Here is an 18,399-nt window from a genome sequence, read left to right as displayed (position 1 = left end):
CGAGACACAACTGTCAACACTGGGAAAAGCAAGAGGGACAATCAAAGAACTCTGAAAAGTCGGGGCAAAGAGGTACAGCCCTTTGGCCCCAGGACTGGGAGAACAGCGCAGAGGCAGAGGCAGGGTGTCCGGGGCTCCCCTCACCCAGCAGGAGAAGGTGGTCCATCCCTGGCTGCCCACCTGCTAGTCTGGGGACAAGAGGCCGTCGGGGAAGGCCAGCTCCCCCGGGATCCCACGGGGCTCCCTCTGGCCACATCAGGCCAGCCAGTCATCATCAGCAAGGGAGACAGATGGTGAGCCTCCCCAAAACTAAAGAGCCAGGGGAGGCAGCCTCCTTCCATCAGGGCCTGAGAATCCCCCTTTCTGCCAGGAGAAACAGAACGCGGCAGGAAGAACCAGCAAGAGGGACCCGGCCACAGCAAGAGCCCACCGCAGGCCTCTCCGCCCCACAGGCCCCAGGCTCTCCTGCCCCCAGAAACTCTGGAGCAGGTGCACGGAACTGGCCGGAGGGCTGCACTGCAGCAGGAGGTCCCGTCCAGGAAGCCCCTGCCCCCTGCAAGTCTAGGGTGCTCCCCTCCTGCCCAGAGAAACCCGATCTCACCCCGGCCCTAACCAACCAACAGCCAACAGGTCAGCCCAAGAAAAACGTCTTCTACTCCCTCAAGCTGCACCAGCAAGGACCAGCGGGAGCCCTAGGGACACCAGATCAAGCAAACTGAAGTAACAGCACGCAGACCCCGAAAACCAAAATGTCACTGGGACCACAGCCCGCAAGGACAGGCCAACGACTGCATGCGAAATCTCAACAGTCATGGACTGCCTGTAAAAATAAAAGATTGAAACAGGCCCCAGAGTCTCCTAACGTAATAGACAAAACATTGAGGCTTCAGTTGAAACTCACGTGTCGTATCAAGAATCAAGAAAAAAAAAAAATCACAGTTGAAACAGGATGAACAACTAATACCAACATCAAGATGAATCAGATGTTGGAATTATCAGAAGAGGATTTTTAAATCAAACACCATAAGAAATGCTTCCACAATGAGTTATAAATTCTCTTAAAACAAATGCAAAACAACAGTTATAAATTCCCTTAAAACAACTGTAAAAATAGGAAATCTAATAGAAGAAATTTTTTAAATATATGGACATTATAGAAATTAAAAATGCAATAACGGGAATAAAAAACCTCACTAGATGGGCTCAGGAGTAGACAACAGAGGATACAGTGAATGTAAGAAAAGAAGAATAGAATTCAATCAATCCACACAAAAAGAGAAAACAAACAGAAAATAATAATAATAATAAAGCCTTGGGGACCTGTGCGGCGGTAACAAAGACCCAACATTTAGGGACCTTCCCTAGCATTCCAGTGGCTAAGACTCCACACTTCACCATAGGGGGTGAGGGTTCAATCTCTGGTGGGAGAATAAGATCCCATATGCCATGCAGCCAAAAAATAAGCAATATTCTAAAGTCTTAAAAAAAAAAAGACCCAACATTTGTATCATCTTGAGTTCCAAAAGAAGAGGAGAAAGCAGGGCTGAAAGAGTATTCAGAGGAGTATGTGGTTCTTCAAGAGTCAGAAGTCACGACAGTGTGGTATCAGCAGAGGACAGACAACAGATCAACAGAAGAGAGGAGAGGACCCGGAAATAGACCCAGATACGTTCAACTGTTTGTGACAAAGGTCCAGAAGCAAGACAACAAAAGAAAACTAGCCTTTTTAATAAATGATACTGAAGCAATTAGGTAACTATAGGCTAAATAAAATGGAAAAAATGAACCCTGACCTAACACCATACACAAAAATTAATTCAAAAGAATCATAAACTTAAACATAAACAAACTGCAAAACTTCTAGAAAAAAGAAACCAGAAGCAAAATCTTCAGGATCTCAACCTAGGCAGAGTTCTTAGACTTCAAACAAAACACACAATTCAAAAAAGGAAAAAAGTGATAAACTGGGCTCATCAAAGGTAAAAAGGCTGCCCTGTGAAAGTACATGTGAAGATAAGAAAAAGACAAGCCATAGACTGGGAGAAAATTTTGCAAACCACATCTGACAGAGAACTAGTACCTAAAATTCATAATAGCTCTCAAAATTTAACATTTAAAAACAACCACAATCCAACTAGAAAATGAGAAGACAACAGACATTTCACAGAAGAGGATATAAAAATGGCAAATGAACACATGAAAGGATGTTCAATATAAACCAGCCACTGGGGAAATGCAGTTAAAACCACAATGAGATACCATGACAGAACTATCAGAATGGCTAAAATAAAATATGACAAGACCAAAGGCTTGTATGGATATGGAAAAACTGGGTCATTCATTTGCTACTGGTCAGTAGACAAGAAATGGTACAGCCACTCCAGTTTCTGATAAAACTAAACATTCAACACCTTATAATTCAGCCATTGCACTCTTGAACATTTATGCATAAAAATGAAAACACACATTCACACAAAAACCTGGACCCAAATGTTCACAGCAGCTTTATTTGTAAAAGCCAAAAGCTGGAATCAGCACAGAGATCCTTCAATAGGTGAATGCATACCATGGAATACTATCCACATTAAAAAGGAACAATCTATTGACACAGACAACAACTTGGATGAATCTCTAGGGATCCTGATGAACAAAAAAAGTCAACTGGACAAAGTTATATACTCTATGATTCCATTTATATAACATTCTTGAAGTGAAAAATCTTGGGAAAAGGACAGATTAGGGGTTTCCAGGGTTTAGGGTCTGCGGAGTAGAAAAGGGAGTAAGCGTGGTTATAGAAGGGGAATACCAAGGATACCAGAAGCAGTGTTGGAACTGTTCAGGATCTTGGTGGTAGTGGTGGATACGTGAATCTAGACTGGTAATAAAATACTGCAGAGCTTAATATACACATAGCAAAGGGGTACAATTAAAACTGGAGAAATATACGAATAAGATCCATGGATTATGTCAATGTTAATGTGCTGGTTGTCATAGTTTTACTAAATTTTACTAAGAGGGGAAATGGGACCAAATATAAAGGGATGATTATTTCATATGACTGCATATTAATCTACAATTACCTCCAAAGAAATTTCAGTTTTAAAAAAACTAATGCCCAGACCTCAAACTACTGGTTGGAGGAAGACCAATAACGTGGAGAGCATGTCACAAACTTAGGTACTTTCTTCCACAGGTAATAGGGCAGAGCTGCCTAGGTCAACCACAAGGAAGGCGAAAAAAGAAAAATATAAGGAAATTATACAGTCATGTTGCAGACAAAAATTACAGAGACAGAGCGCCGGTGGCAGTATAATACAGACTTATTTGTAATCTGAGTTCCAACTGGGCAAGGAATTACTCTGTTCTCTTCCCCCACTAAGCTCTTCAGTGCTTGAAACAGCGCCTTGCATAGTACACAATAAAAATCTGGTACATGAACTAACTGGTTGAATTTCCCCTGCCTTATACATGCATCTCCACATGCCCTACAATCCACACTTAGCCCTCCTAATTCTTTAGGACACTCAGTGATTCTAGATATTAATTGTATCATTACTTGGAATACTAAGTATTACATTTACAACCCTGATCTATAGGTTAGAATTCAAACCCCTTTGCCTGGTAATCCAAGATGGTCTCAGATCGCCTTCCACCCTCAAAAACAGCATGACTTACCACCTACGGGCCCTTGAATGTCTCATGATCTTCCTCTACGCCTTTGGGGATGCTGTTCCTTCAGTCTGAATGTTTTTGTCCCTCGTCCACCTGGAGAACTACCAACAACTGAACTGTACAGCCATTTTTCTGTGAAACCTTCTCTGACCATCTGCACAACCATCACTACCCAGGACGACTTAGGTGTTCCTTTTTCTCAGCTCCCAGGGATCATGTATGCACATGTGATTAATGTAACACTTCTCAGAGTATAATTATTTGTTCAGGTGTATCTCTCCCATCATACTATGATCTACATGAAAATAAGAATATTAGAGGGTTTTCATCTTTCTATCACTGGAGCTGATATTACTACCCATATGCAACAGGCATTCAATTTATCAAATAATTGCAAGAGCAAAGAGCAAATTCATTTTTAAAAAGATTTATAAATGAGATTTTAAAACAAAAATTTCTATAAATTAGTGGATAGTAAGCACAAATTGGGGCTTCCCTGGTAATTCAGTCATGAAAGAATCTACCTGCAAGGCAGAAGACTCAGGTTTGATACCCGGGTTGGGAAGATCCCATGGAGAAGGAAATGGCAACCCACTCCAGTATTCTTGCCTGGGAAATGCCATGGACAGAGAAGGTTGGAGGGCTACAGTCAGGGTCTCACAGGAGTCAGACACGACTTAGCAACAAGTAACCACCGGGTACACATCAGGCAGAAATACAGTACTATACAAAAGTACATGTATGTTATTAGCAAAGATGCTTATTTTAAAATACCATCTTTTTAAAAGGTAGAACTAATAAAAATCCTAAAAAACTACTGACTATTTAGATTTATTTAAATCTTTCTTATGTATTGGTATTCGGTTTGGTATTTAGGATCAAGTAAGTTATCTCTAATTTTCAATTCACCATAAATAGTGATTAAAAACTTTAAAAGAACCATTAAAAATTGACATATTTTCAAAAATTAGAATTTCATTTTGTATAAAATACATCTATAAATACATACTGCTTAGACAAAAACTGACATTATTAAACAGCAAACTATGAAACAGATACCTAGTTTCTTTGGCAGGACAATGGAATTCCAATGGCATATTTTATAAGGATGTGTGTAAGTATCTGTTCTAAAATGCCTCTTGATTTTCAACTTTTGGCTTCCCAACAGGCATTTTTTTTTTTTTACATCCTCCAAATATACACAGATGAAAATAACATTTTTATATAGCATAAGGAAAGTTTAATCTGTATTTAATACTTCCTTTCAAGTAAGGGGAATTCATTTTAACACAGATGGTATACTGTAGTCAAAAATATTTCCTTAAATATTTCCTTTTTTAACACTGAAAAAAATTCAGATATACCATGGAAGATATGCTTATTTAGAAAAATCAAAAGAAAAGTGAATAAAAGCTATGTAAAGAACAGGAAGCCTTTCATTCTTCCCCCAAGACAGATTTTCACAAGTTAGAGGAAATTAAATAGAGTTTGAATCTATAATCCTTAATTAATAAAACCCATCAAATTAGTTTATGGTTCAGGTTACTTTATCAGAATCTGTTTGTTCATTGATAAAGACTATAAAATCATTAACCAAAGAACAAAAATAATTACTTAACGGTATTTCTTACCTTTTATATGCTTCAATACTGACAGAAGTTAAGAAATAGTGACTATCTTGAGCAGAATTTTAAGCTGCTTGCAGTAAGACAGAAAAAAGGTCACAAAAAGCCACCGAGTGTGCGAGTAATAACCACCGTTACAAACCAAACAACTGACCTCACATGAATACAAAACGAGGTGCTTTTTCAGAAGCAATTAAGCAGGCAGAAATGAATGGTCACCAGAGTTTAACTACAAAGACAACATCATTCATTACCAGTTAATATATACTGACCTTGACTACCTTTCAGATATGATACCTAAAACTCCTCCTACACTTTCCGTATTTCAAAGTGTCGCTTTAGATTAATTCAAAATAAAAGGTGCTTTTTTTTTTTTTGGCTGGCTTTTAAACTTGTCTAATTGTTTCCTGGTTTTTTTAATTGGAGTATAACTGCTCTACAATGTTTAGTTTCTGCTATACAAGGTGAACCAGCTATATAGAGCCCCGCCCTTTCAGCCTCCTCCCACTCCGCCCAACCCTTAGGTCACCAGAGAGCAGCAGCTTCCCACTGGCGATCCACTAGCTACTTTACACACCGCAGTGTATATATTCAGTGCATCCGACTGAAACCGCACTAGATTAGCAGACCGCCTATTGGAACAGCGTTAATAGACAATGATGTTTCATTAAGAGAGAATACTGAATAAATTCTGTGTGAGCTTATAAACAAATGAACAACATGTTTGCTTTGAAAATATATTTTTTAATTTTAAAAACATACTTGAAATACTGATATTTAAAATTATTTGGGCAGAGCAGGATTATTAACAGATTTTTTTGTGTTTTAAGCTAAACCAACAGGTATTTATTGTAATCATGGGAGTGATACTGTTAGCGATGAAGATAAATAAAAATCCTGGATTACTGCCTTCAAACAATTTACGATATGTTAAGAACAAATACAGGGAAGCCTGGCTCTGTGGTAAAGAAGCCACCCACCAAGCAGGACGCAGTTTCGGTCCCTGGGTTGGGAAGATCCCCTGGAGAAGGCAATGGAAACCCACTCCATATTCTTGCCTGGGAAATCTCATGGACAGAGGAGGCTGGAGGGCTACAGTCCAAGGGGTCGAAAAAGAGCTGGACCTATTTGCTGGCATATTTCTCAGTGCCAGTCCAAGGGGTCGAAAAAGAGCTGGACCTATTTGCTGGCATATTTCTCAGTGCCATATCAAAATGCAGAAAATTACAGCCCCTAGTCTCAAGAAGCTCACCACCTACTAGGGGTAACAAACAGGGAAACAAACAAATGCCATATAATTAAACCGGTTCACAAATACAGACTGGTTATAAGCTCAGTGGGGATACATCCAGAGACCATCAGGGAAGCCTTCACAGAACATGAAAGCCTGTTCATGTTCATAGACAAGGGAAAGGAAAGAATATAGCTGAGCACTCAAAAGACCTTTATTAAGAAGAAAACGTCATCTCATAATCATATGTGTGTCATGATTTACACCTTAAACTCATACAATGCTGTATGTCAATTATATCTCATTAAAGCTAGAAACACTACTGTTAATTTAAAAAAGAAAAGAAAATCCCTGGCAAGCCTTGAGGAATAGTTATGAAAGGAGCGCATGTACACACATGTCTCTCTGCAAAGGTGTGCGTAGGAGGCGGCTTTGGAAACACTCTGGGTTGAAATCCTAACTCTTAACATGTTATAGCTGCGTAATTGTCCATTTTAATTAACCTCCTAAAAGATCTTATCTTTAAAATAGGGACAGTAATACTGAGTTTGCAGGGCTGTTGTGAAGATTAGAAGAGATAAAGTATTTAATATGTGAGGCTTTGGAGAGACATTAAAAAGCAGTCATTGCTAAGAAGTCATGAGAGAGGGCTACACGAGACAGAACATGGAAAAGCAAGTGATGGAAGAGGGTTCCTTTCTAAACACAAGTCTGAACACAAGCAAAGACAGCAGGCAGGAAAATAGAGACCATGTGTGTGAACCACGGCTAATATGAAGGAAAACAGGGGAACAAAAGATTAAAAGGATCAAGTGTGGCCACACGGCATACAAATCTGTATGTCCTAACTTCTAAAAATATAAGTTATTTAGGTTCAGTTCAGTTCAGTCACTCAGTTGTGTCCAACTCTTGCGACCCCATGGACCGCAGCATGCCAGGCCTCCCTGTTCATCACCAACTCCCGGAGTTTACACAAACCCATGTCCATCGAGTCGGTGATGCCATCCAACCATCTCATCCTCTGTCGTCCCCTTCTCCTCCTGCCCTCAATCTTTCCCAGCATCAGGGTCTTTTCAAATAAGTCAGCTCTTCACATGAGGTGGCCAAAGTAACTGGAGTTTCAGCTTCAGCCATCAGTCCTTCCAATGAACACCCAGGACTGATCTCCTTTAGGATGGACTGGTTGGATCTCCTCGCAGTCCAAGGGACTCTCAAGAGTCTTCTCCAACCACAATTCAAAAGCATCAATTCTTTGGCACTCAGCTTTCTTTATAAGCAAACTCTCACATCCATGACTACTGGAAAAACCACAGCCTTGTCTAGGTACCTCTTAACTTATAACTCTTCCTATATGATCAACTATTATAAAAGAGCTCAATTTTCAAATTAAGGCCAATTTTTTTTCCTTTCAAAGAGAGTTACAACGTAGGGAAAAATAAAAAATAATTTCTCTCACAGAACATTTCCAGTTTCCACTGAACAATTTCATCCCTGTTCCATATCCCAGGCTCTTGAACCAAAAGTCTCACCCTTCTCTGGTCCCTTATTTTTTTCAGGTTTTATCTGAACCAATTCTAGCTCTAATTTCAGCACCTCAATAATAAATCGGTCTAAACTGCAGGTCGAATTGTTACCGTGGTTGCCTAGGGAAGGCATCTGTCTTTTTGCTCAGTGTCTCAATAAGACTTTCATCCATGAATTTATTCATCCAATAAGTACTTTTAAAATGTCTGCAATACGCCAGACACTTAGTGAGGTCCTGTGCACAGAGATAAGAAAAGTTCTGGCCGCAGCCTCAGGAAGTTTACGAGAAGAAAGGAAGAGCTCTAACATCAAACAGTGACTGCTCTAAGGAATGCCTGTACCAAGTGCAGTAAAAACGCAGAAGCATGACGGAGTCCCGGCTGAAGCAAAAGGAAGGAAAACCTGCACAGACAGCCCCAGAATGGTCAGAGCAGTGCTTTCCTCACTGCCCCTTTCTTCCCTTCCTCCCAAGCAAAATATGACTCTCCCCCCTTGGAAAAGGTGCTAAAATCTTACCTCCTACTTTCTCCCCGCAAATCTCCAGTAGTTCTGAAATGCCATGTAATTCTAAAGAAAACCAACCAAATCTGTGAAACTCAAAAGCCAGCAAGGAAGGAAGGAAGAGGACACCGACCAAAGGCCAGTCCTACGCAAGAACCAGAGAGAGCAGGCCCCGAGGCCTCTTCCCGCTGTGCTCAGCTCTGGAGGTCTCTACGCACTTGCTTATGCATCGCCGGCATTTCAGTCTCCTTCCCACTTGAAACTGTGCATTTTTAAAGATGAAAACGTAGGCTGCTACAGCCTTATAATGTCCACAGCGATTACATACATACTCCGAAGGAGAAACAACTGGTTAGAAGCTGGTAGTGGGCCATGGTGGGTGGGGGAGTAATTCCTGCAGATTTCTGTTGTTTTAAGTGAACTGTAATTGCCATCTGGTGCCCATCTGCCAATGCAGGAGAAGTAAGAGACACAGGTTTGATCCCTGGGTCCAGAAGATCCCCTGGAGGAGGGCATGGCAACCCACCCCAGTATTCTTGTCTGGGAAATCATACGGACAGAGGAGTCTGCAAAGCTACAGTCAATGGGGCCACAATGAGTCAGACAGGACTAAAGCTACTTAGCACACACACATGTACACCAGTGGGTTGGAAACAACATAAATCTCCTAGTTCTTTTTTTTTTAATCTTTAACTTAATGCAACCAAATGTAAAAACTTCAGCAAATGTATATTTAAAGCTGGAATGATTAAAAAAATAAAAACTCAGAATAAACAATTTTATCTCCAGCAACCTTACAGAATTAGAAGGAAAAAGTAAACTGCAAATAAACTTTGAATGAATAATGTTCCATGAAACCAGGGAAGTCTCAAGAAAGATATGAAATATACATAAACTACATACTGTAAAAGAAAATATAGATAAATCATGAAAAACAAAAAAGGTGGGGACTGCTCAAGATTAAGAGACTAAAGAGATAAGACTCAAATGCAATGCATAAAACCCAACTGAATCTTGAATCCAAAAAACTCAAAAAAAAAAAATGTTCAGGGACAACTAGGGAGATTTGTATATGAAATATTACATTAAACATATTCTTAAGCCAATGCTAATTTTCTTAAATAAATACTGACATTATAATCATGCAAAAAATTATCCATATTCTTAGGAAATACATGCTTATTTTATATACTGTAATATAATGTGAGATATATATTTAATATATTTTCAAATGGTTTTTAAAATATATAAATATATAAAGAGAGAAAATGTAGTGAAATGCTAACAGTGAGTGGACACAGATGAATGGTAGTATGGGTGTTCATTGTCCAGCATTGTCATTTTTGTCTGTAGCACTGAACATTTTCAAAACGAAATACTGACGGGGTGAAAGAGCATGGGAGGATGCCAGCTGGACCGAAGCATCAGCGGTAAGGGCAGCACTAGCGTCAGCAAGCGGTAAAACTCGTGCTGTGGTCCTGGGCAGGTCACGAACCCGCCTTGGTCTCAGCTAAGCTAGAAGAGGAGGAAGTGGACGATCTCTGAGGTAACCTTCCAGCTACAAAATCCCATTATTCAACTACTTCTTCTAAAATTCAAAAGATAACCAGATGTGAAGAGGAAAAACACACGGGACTATCAAAAAAAGCATTTAAAACAGCTAGCCAAATGCTTGGCACATAGAACACAAACAATAAATATTAACTTCTGTCTTTTGAAAATATTGTAAAACTTTTTCAGCAAAAAAAAAAAAGATATGCCTAATTAATTTATAACTTATAAAAATAAGTAACGCAAAATTGGAAAGATCTACTGGCAACCCACTCCAGCATTCTTGCCTCGAAAATCCCGAGGACGGAGGAGCCTAGTAGGCTACAGTCCACGGGGTCGCAAAGAGTTGGACACAACTGAGTGACTTCACTTCACTTTACTTTAATATCTATTCAATTTCTATTGAATTAAAAACTATGTCAGTTTGAGCCACAAGTAAAGCAACACAAAGTATTAATTAGTACATGTAACAAATCTGTCAAGATACTTTTATTTCCAGCACTAATGTTACTTGTAGCATTATAATTTCCCTTTTGGAAAAACTAATCCTTGAGATAATGGTAAAGATAATAAACTAAAAAGATTCTGTACCTGATGCTAGCATCCACCCGGTTGCTCAAAACCCAAAAATCATGAAGTCATCCTTTTTTTTCTAAACTTTGTTTATTTTAATTGGAGGCTAATGACTTTAGAATATTCTAGTGGTTTTGCCGTACCTTGACATGAATCAGCCATGGGTGTACACGTGTTCCCCATCCTGACCCCCTCCCACCTCCCTCCCCATCCCATCCCTCTGGGTCATCCCAAGAGTCATCCTTGAGTATGTTGTCTCTTTCTACACCAAAAATACCCATAGATATTTTACCAAAAAAAAAAAGGAATCTCAAATTCATCCACCTCCCTCTTGTTGCCAGCATCTTATCAGGGCACCACTATCTCTCACCTTAGCTCCTAAAATTGTCAGCTTTTACCTTCAGCCCACTCAGGCCATTCCTCACATAGTAGCTACAATGATATCATTTAAGGACAAAACAAACGACACGCCAAACCCGTGAAAACACTGAATATTTCTCTAACTTCTTCCTACCTATCTTGGTCTCTCCCACTATGTCAGCCACACTGAAGTTTTTTCTGCTTCTCAAACTCACCAAGCTCTTTCCTCCTTCAAAGTTTTTATACCCGCTGTTCCTTTTTCTTCTTTTTTTATCCACTCAGCTTTACTGAAATATTATTGGTGTACAACATATGCAAGTTTAATGTATGTAATGTGATAATTAGATGCATGTATATACTGTGATGATTGTCACAAGTTTGGTTAACATCTCCATACCTTCACATAATTACAACTGTGTGTGTAGCAGGGGTCATAATATTTCAAATCTACTTTCTTAAAAATTTTCAAGCATACAACATTTTTTAATTAAAGTCACCATGTTCTGCATTAGATCCCCAGAACTTACTCATCTGAGAACTAGGAGTCTGTACTCGGACCAGCATCTCCCTATTTCCCCCACTTCCCAGCCTCTGGCAACTACAATTCCACTCCACGTCTACGAGTTTGGCTTTTTAAGATTCTGCACAAAAAAGCAAGAGCACACATCATCTTTCTCTGTCTGACTTATTTCACTCTTCTGTTCCTTCTGATGAGAACGCTCCCACCACCGACACCATCACCCCCGCCCCTCCCACACAGCCGCCTTCAACAGCTCCTTCTCAGGTACAGGTTTCCCCTTCATACCAACTCCTCAGAGGAGCTTTCTGGGACCCCGCTACCTGAAGTGGCTCCTGAGAATGTATCTCCAAGTCATTTGCTTCCCTTCAAAAAATATTTACTGCAATTCATAATTATTTCTCCAGTTTATTTTTTTACCTGTCCCAATTTCTAGAATATGGGCTTCCCTGGTGTCTCAGCGGCAAAGAATCTGCCTGTAATGCAGGAGATGTGGGTTCAATTCCTGGGTCAGGAAGACCCCCTGGAGAAGGAAACGGCAACCCCTCTCCAGTGTTCTTGCCTGGAGAGTCCCATGGACAGAGCAGCCTGGCGGCTACAGCCCATGGGGTCTCAATTGTCTGCCACGACTTAGTAACTAAACCACCACCAATAACAACCCCAAGAATATAAGCTATAAAGACAGGATGTCCAGTTTATCCATCATTATATCCCCAGAACCAAGAAATTCTCTGATCTTCAAATAGAAGTCTATTACTGTACATTAAATGAGTGAATAAACAGTAAATGAATATAGGATAGTCCTATAACACTATAACACAGTGTTAAAACAATGGACTACTAGTGCTATTAGTAGAAATACAAAAACCAGAAAGAGAAGTAAGTCTTTGAGAAGAAAAATAAAATACACTGAATTTGGTGCCACGTAGTTGAAAATATGGGACTGGCGGGCACACAGGTCAGGAAAGAGATACAGATTGGGTTTCTACTGACTGTGTTGGCTGAAAAAAAAAAAAAGAGTAACTGCATCACAAATATTAATAGAATTCAGCAGGATAAATGTCAAGCAAAAAAATAAGTAACACAACTATAAAATGACTGCAGCTTGCCTAGGCAGGAGAAAAATTGAACATAAAGAACACTATGAAATTAAGACAAGCCAAAACTGCTTCAGTTTGAGAAAAAAATAACACATGTATGTGTGTGTGTATATATTTAGTAATTTACTAAGAAGAGTAAAATAACCCTACCTTACTACTATCCATTGCTGATCATATCCTAGCTAAAGGAGCAGATCCATGTTGAAGGACAGTGCATTGGGGTGAGGAAGACGCCTGAGAAAACGCAGAGTCAAGTCTCACGGGCAATGACCACAGGTCTACGCAGAAAACATGAGCTGCCAGAAGAGACTCCACGAGTCAGGACTGTTCCCTACAGACAGAAAGCTAAAAAGGCCAGATGGAGTACAGTGGGCTCCTACAGGTCACCACGCTCACATGAAAACTCAGGATCTTGTGCTTACCTAGCTGGTCCATTCTCTGCTTCCTCTCTTCCCTTTCTTTCCACAACGTCCCCGTGAACAGAGCATTTTCTCTTCTCCCCAACCTGTACCTTCAGTTCTGAAAAGGTAATTCAGATTTTTCCTCCATTTTCACAGCGTAAAACCAATTTCAAGTTTGAAACATATTAGAAGAAGCAAAATTTTGAATATTTATATGTAACATGTTAAGATATTACAGCCTAAGAAATAACTATGTAAGAAAAACTTAGCCAAAGGCTGAGAAGGCTTGGGAAGGATGCTCCCAGCAGACACCTACTTGCCCTGTCTAACATGACTCAGTATGCCAAAGCAAGGCTCTGGCATTGGCAGTTCTCTCAGTCCTTGAAGCTAGGAGAATCTCTAAGATGTTCGTTGACCACTGACTCTCTTCTCTATCGCTGATGTTGAAATCTGAGGTTTACACCCCTATCACAGTTTCTCACTTTTTGTCTCATGCCTCCATATTTCCAACCTTGACTTCTTAGTTTATAATCAACTCTTTTCTTTCAAGCTTCTCTTTTTTGTTTGCCTATTCTATATCCTGTCATCTCCCCTGCTTCCTTCACTTCCACATGAATCACGTGAAACATCTAGATGTTACCAATAAACATCTCCAACCTTGGCTCATAAAGTAAAGAGTCTGCCTCACTGCAGGAGACCCAGGTTCAATCCCTGGGTCGGGAAGATCCCCTGGAGAAGAGAATGGCAATCCGCTCCAGTATCCTTGCCTGGAGAACCCCATGGACAGAGGATCCTGGAAGGCTACAGTCCACGGGGTCGCAAAGAGTCAGACACAACTGATCCGCTAACACACATACTTCAACCAATAAATAACATTACTCCTTTCTTCCTGGTCAGGAAACTAACCAAATATATCAGGAATATCTTTCAAGTCTCTTACTCACCTAAGCATTTTACCCATTTCCAAAAGCATTCCTTCTTTGCCCCTAGATAGAGCATTTCACTCCCAGATTTGGCAAGGTTCTCAATGCTGGAATGGGTTGGACATCTACATACAATGAAAGTATTACTATATTCCTCTTCTTGCACTGAACTGTGATATAATTAAGGACGGGGATTATTATCAGCATTCCACACACACAGTCAGTGCCCCACAAAGTCAGTCAGCGCCCCCCACACACAGTCAGCGCACCCCACACATAGTCAGTGGCCCACACACACAGTCAGTGCCCCACACACACAGTCAGCGCCCCACACACACACGGTCAGCGCCCCCCACACACACAGTCAGCGCCCCACACACACACAGTCAGCGCCCTACACACACAGTCAGCGCCCCCCACAGTCAGTCAGTGCCCCCACACACAGTCAGTACACCCCACACATAGTCAGTGCCCCACACAGTCAGCGCCCCACACACACAGTCAGTGCAACCCACACATAGTCAGTGCCCCACACACACAGTCAGTGCCCCACACACACAGTCAACGCCCCACACACAGAGTCAGCACCCCACACACACAGTCAGCATCCCACACACAGTCAGCGCCCCACATACACAGTCAGCGCCCCACATACACAGTCAGCGCCCCACACATACACAGTCACTGCCCTACACACAGCACCCCACACACAGAGTCAGTGCCCCACACACAGTCAGCGCCCCACACACACACAGTCAGCACCCCACACAGTCAGTCAGCACCCCACACACACAGTGCCCCACTCACACAGTCAGTGCCCCCACACACAGTCAGTCAGCGCCCCCCACACACAGTCAGTGTTCCACACACAGTCAGCACCCCACACACAGTCAGCACCCCACACACAGTCAGCGCCCCACACACACAGTCAGTCAGCGCCCCACACACACAGTCAGCCAGCGCCCCACACACAGTCAGTGCCCCACACACAGTCAGCCAGCACCCCACATACACAGTCAGCACCCCACACACAGTGTCAGTGCCCCACGCACACAGTCAGCCAGCACCCCACACACACAGTCAGTCAGCGCCCCACACACACAGTCAGCGCCCCACACACAGAATCGGCATCCCACACACCGTCAGCACGCCACACACACTGTCAGCATCCCACACACAGTCAGCGCCCCACACACAGAATCGGCATCCCACACACCGTCAGCGCGCCACACACACTGTCAGCATCCCACACACAGTCAGTCAGTGCCCCACACAGTCAGCGCCCCACACACACAGTCAGCACCCCACACACACACAGTCAGCGCCCCACACACAGAGTCGGCATCCCACACAGAGTCAGCGCGCCACACACACAGTCAGCATCCCACACACAGTCAGTGCCCCACAGTCAGTCAGTGCCCCACACAGTCAGCGCCCCACACACACAGTCAGCACCCCATACACACAGTCAGCGCCCCCCACACACACAGTCAGTGCCCCACACACACAGTCAGCACCACACACACACAGTACCCCACACACAGTGTCAGTGCCCCACGCACACAGTCAGTGCCCCACACACACAGTCAGTGCCCCACACACACAGTCAGTGCCCCATACACATAGTCAGCGCCCCACACACAGTCAGCATCCCATACACACAGTCAGCGCCCCGCACACACAGTCAGTGCTCCACACACACAGTCAGTGCCCCACACACACAGTCAGCATCCCATACACAGTCAGCACCCCACACACACAGTCAGCATCCCATACACACAGTCAGCGCCCCACACACACAGTCAGCGCCCCGCACACACAGTCAGTGCCCCACACACACAGTCAGTGCCATACAGAGTCAGTCAGTGCCCCACACACACAGTCAGCATCCCATACACACAGTCAGCGCCCCCCACACACAGTCAGTATCCCATACACACAGTCAGCGCCCCCCACACACAGTCAGTATCCCATACACACAGTCAGCGCCCCCCACACACAGTCAGTTAGGGCCCCACACACACAGTCAGTGCCCCACACACACAGTCAGTTAGGGCCCCACACACACAGTCAGCATCCCATACAGTCAGTGCCCCACACACACAGTCAGCATCCTACACGATACCTGTAACATTACAGCCACCAAACAAGCGTTACCGAATGGATGAAATTCCAGAATGAATTACAACTTGCTCTGGTGTAAAGTAAGGCTTTAACAAGTGTTGTAATATTAAATGATAAAATCAGTACTTAAAATGGTATTTAAGTATGACAATTTTAATCATGACTTCTCTCTTAAACTGCTTTCAATAGAGTATCTTTGGTCTTACCTCCAATATTATAGTAAACAGTATTACTTATAGATTTCCAAGAAACAAAAATGTAGTGAATGTGTACCTAAGTGTACACATTACATATGTCATCCAATTCCACTTCAAACACAGACTTCAAAATTACTGGACAATTCATTTAATTTAAAATTTTTTCAGCTTCTCTATCAGCAAAGGAACTTGAGAGTTGTCTAGAATTCCATATTCTAGTCTTTCACTGTGATAAAGAAACATGACTTTCAAAGACCTAAGAACATGAAAGACAACTATTCAACTGGGACTTCATATCTGACATTGAGAAGCGGCAAACGTCTTGCTTAAGGAAGTTAGTGAAAGTACCCACTTGTTACTTATGCATCACTCTCTTAACTCAAGTCTTTTCTGTAATCTTTATTATTCAATAAAAATTCAATATTATTCAATGAAAAAGTCATATTTTCCACTTGAAATAGTTTGGGTTAAAAATAAGTAACAGCTTTCATGGTAGTATCTCTAAATGGAATATTTCCTTGTTCAAAGAAACCCATGAGTAAAACTTACATTCCTTGTATTACTTCAAAGGTATTATTATCCTTATCAGAGCTCAGTAAAGGTTTCTATAGACAAGTTAAAATGTATAATAATTACTTTCTAGGTCACCTTAATCACCCCCACCAACTTGGTCAACTGCACAGGCTACCACCTCTAACTCACACTCGTTACCAAACCCAGCTCCTGTTCCCTGAACGTGATCTCTTTGTGAGAGGACAAGGCTGAGACGGGAGAGAGACACAGGCGTTCTCGGGGCCGTGCCAGGGCCGCCCTGCAGCTGCATGAGCCTGAAAGTCCGCACCGGTGCCTCTCTCGCCTCACCCCAGTCCTGGCCCTACTTCTCTTTCTAACCTGTACTTCTCCTACTTCTCTAGTCAGGAATGGCCCAATTCTGATAAACCAAAATCTAACTCTGACAAGCCAAATATCTAAAATTAGGCAATGAATTCCGATTTCATTTTATATTCACTTAAAAAATCACGTTTTCAAAGAAAATTTCTTGTTCGTGACATGACATCAGGTGAAAAATAGATCGGGTAGGAATGTCTATATACAATAAGGGCCTAAGTCTTAAAAAAAGGAAGTTGCAGGCTTCCCTGGTGGCTCAGTGGTTAAGAATCCACCTGCCGACGCAGGAGACACAGGTTCGATCCCCGGTCCAAGAAGATCCCATATACCACGGAGCAACTAGCCCCGTGTTTCAAGACCATTGAGCCCGTGCTCCAGAGCCCAGGAGCTGCAACTACTGAGCCCGCGCACTCCAGAGCCCACGCTTCACAGCAAGAGAAGCCACCGCAACGAGAAGCCCAAGAAACGCAACCAAGAGTGGCCCCCACTCACCACAACCGGAGAAAAGCCCACACTGCAACACAGACCCAGCACGGCCAAAAGCAAATAAACACACTTCTGAAAAAGGTGAAAGCTGCACGTGTATGCGCTAGACCTGTGCTGTCCTCACTTCCTTTCTTTGGTCTTACACTCTACTGGGCTCGGCTGTGTCCAGCTCTTTGCAGCCCAATGGAATGCAGCCCACCAGGCTCTCCGTCCATGGAATTTCCCAGGGAAGAATACCGCAGCGGGCTGTCATCTCCTGCACAGGATCTTCCCGACCCGGGGATTGAACCCACGTCTCTTGCGTCTCCTGCGTCGGCAGGTGTATTCTTTACCAATAGCACCGCCTAGGAAGCCCCCCTTTTTTTGGCAGCAGCATTTCATAACTTTCTTCTGTTGAACTACCCTTCTTGGTTGTCAATCTCTGTCGTCTGGGTGGCACTAATCATTCCCTCTCTTAAGTTCCTGGAAGAGGTGCAGGTGGAACAGGCATCCAGGTCTGGACCATCACTATATTCCCTGCCCCAAGCAGTAGTTCAGGGATGAGCATGTGACCCAATTGGACCGATAAGACTCAATCGAAAAATTCTATAGGAACTAACCGGAAAGACAACTTGCAGCTGAGATTGCTAAACTATAAAGAACACAGTAAGTTCCCACCTGACAGTGAGCCAACCCAAAGAAGGACCAAGAGATGACAAGAGGAACGAAAACTCTGAAAACATTCTG

At 42.5% G+C, this 18,399-nt stretch overlaps 1 protein-coding gene across 5 annotated transcripts in view; it reads right to left on the bottom strand.

Moving 5' to 3' along the window:
- The window catches only part of FER (FER tyrosine kinase), a 442,861-nt gene that overhangs the window by 412,847 nt on the left and 11,615 nt on the right, over nt 1-18,399 (bottom strand). For 2 of the 5 annotated variants that reach the window (XR_009694249.1, XM_061152125.1), the window contains exon 1: nt 5,304-5,380. The exons of 2 other annotated variants lie outside the window; for them this stretch is intronic. The gene's annotated coding sequence lies outside the window, so the exon portion shown is untranslated. Of the gene's footprint in view, nt 1-5,303; nt 5,392-18,399 lie in introns of those variants that run through there. One more of the 5 variants, XM_061152122.1, reaches the window with a different exon arrangement.

The sequence above is a fragment of the Dama dama genome, chromosome 9 (assembly GCF_033118175.1).
Source record: "Dama dama isolate Ldn47 chromosome 9, ASM3311817v1, whole genome shotgun sequence".
Taxonomy (NCBI): Eukaryota; Metazoa; Chordata; class Mammalia; order Artiodactyla; family Cervidae; genus Dama; species Dama dama.
This window is presented reverse-complemented; position numbering and strand designations above follow the sequence as displayed.